This window comes from Primulina tabacum, chromosome 15 (genome assembly GCF_025594145.1).
Source record: "Primulina tabacum isolate GXHZ01 chromosome 15, ASM2559414v2, whole genome shotgun sequence".
Taxonomy (NCBI): domain Eukaryota; kingdom Viridiplantae; phylum Streptophyta; class Magnoliopsida; order Lamiales; family Gesneriaceae; genus Primulina; species Primulina tabacum.
The window spans coordinates 8,321,660-8,323,778 of record NC_134564.1 but is presented as its reverse complement, the minus strand read 5'-3'; the positions used below and the strand labels follow the sequence as shown (position 1 = coordinate 8,323,778).

At 38.3% G+C, this 2,119-nt stretch overlaps 1 non-coding gene across 1 annotated transcript; it reads left to right on the top strand.

The window, feature by feature from the left end:
* Positions 1–581: 581 nt before the first annotated feature.
* LOC142528155 (small nucleolar RNA R71) lies at positions 582–687 on the top strand. The gene has a single exon (XR_012815636.1). It is a non-coding gene; the product is annotated as a small nucleolar RNA R71 (small nucleolar RNA).
* Positions 688–2,119: the final 1,432 nt, after the last annotated feature.

Below are 2,119 nucleotides of genomic sequence, written 5' to 3'. Positions count from 1 at the left end.
CATCATCTGCTCTAAATTGGACTTTTCTTCTCTAGGAGAATCAGATCTGTACATTGGTTGTTTCCCATATTGTTGTCCTCCCTGGTCAATTCTGACTGTTTTGACCACCCCATGAGAAGTTGGGATGTTGCCTCCATCCAGGATTATATGTGTTTGAGTGCGGATCATTCCTTGGACGGTTTTGGACTCCCACTTGATTCACCGGTGCCCCTTCTTGCACATAAAAAGGACCACTGTCTTGACAGTCCTTAATATAGTGTTCTCCTACGCATTTTTCACAAAATATCTCTTGCAGACGCATAGCAGTGCCACCCATATTCAAACCATCCAGTTTCCTGTTCAAAACATCAAGTTGTGCAGTAATAGCGGAAAGGTCAGTTACCTGGTGAACTTCTGAACTTCTTCGCTGGTTGTTCCTTTCAGATTGAGGATGATAGCTACTAGCAGCCATCTCCTCCAATAACTTGTATCCTTCCTCAGCAATTTTTCTCAAGAGGTTTCCACAAGCAGCAGCATCTATCATAGTACGATTATGAGTAAGCAAGCCATAGTAAAAGGTTTGAACAACTAACCCAAGTGGCAGTTTGTGATGAGGGCATCTTCGTAATAGATCTTTGAAACGCTCTCATGCTTCATATAAAGACTCCTGCTTGAATTGAACAAATGTAGTGATGTCTGCCCGCACCTTCATGGTCTTAGATGAAGGAAAGTATTTAATGAGAAACGCTTTCGCCATGTCCTCCCATGTGGTAATCGAACCTACAGGTAAACAATTTAACCATACTTTAGCTTTGTCACCTAAGGAGAAAGGAAATAAACGCAACCTAACAGCATCATCAGAAACTCCATTAAATCTAAAAGTATAGCAAATTTCAAGAAAATGTGCGATGTGGGTGTTTGGGTCATCTACTGCAAATCCTCCAAACTGGACTGTATTCTGAATCATCTGAATTAGAGCTGGCTTGATTTCAAAGTGGTTTGCCCGCACAATAGGCTTCACAATGCTGGGGCGTGCTCCATCCAAAGAAGGCTGGGCATACTCTAGCATCGGTATGCGGCGTGGCATCTCAACATGTCTATCATCATGGTGTTCCTCCTCATGCTCGTGCACCTGCCTCTCCATCAGTTCCTTTTGTCTCTGCTGTTGTCTTCTCATGCGAAAAGTTCTTTCAATTTCAGGGTCGAACTGCTCAAGCTCCACGTCAAGTGACTTTGGCATGCACTGGAAGAGATATCTGTAATAGAATATGGAGTGTTAATTTAAAAAAAATGAAACAATGCTCAAGAAAATAACTAAAAATAAAATTGTGAATTAACAATCCCCGGCAACGGCGCCAAAAACTTGATCGAGCAAAACTTGCACTGTGGAATCCTCAATAAAATATGGTTTCGAATGCTCGAAAATTAATTGCAAGTGCACGATGTCAAGTAATAGTATAATGTACGAAAGTACGAGTATCGTTCCACTGAAGACTGTATTTTACAATTATTATTTTCAGTTATCAAATCTTTAGGAACGAAATTTGATTGATTGTTTATCACTACTATGCTCAAATAAACATGCAAATAAAAAGATTCAGGAATTAAATAATGAGATATACTAACTAGAATGATTGATTAAAATTCAATGAAAAATGGATTTGTTGGGAATTTCAGTTCACCTACTCCTTGTTAATTTATTAATTCGTTCAACATTGATTGTATGCTTCCGACAGGATTTCCTATTTAATTGAACACGCTCTCTCGAGCTATGCCAAAATAATTATACTCAATGAAGTAATTAAATTTCTTTAATTATTTATCAAGAGTAAATTGCATATCGGTCAATGAAATCCCCTAGTTTTCGCCCTACTGAACTATGAAAATCGGCGCGTATCCAATTTCATATGTCTATGTAAATTGTAGATCCACGATCGTTCCTATCACAAGATATTCTCTCGAACTCACTCGCAACATAAAACGTTGTTAAAGTTAGCTACGCTCTAACAACACAATGAAAAACAGTAACACAATCAAGAATAAACCAAAAATTGAAATATGAATTAACTAAATCAGAGTTCGGGGTAGGATCCCCTTAAATCCCAACAAATATTTAAGTTTAGCTACTCGAATTCATAAT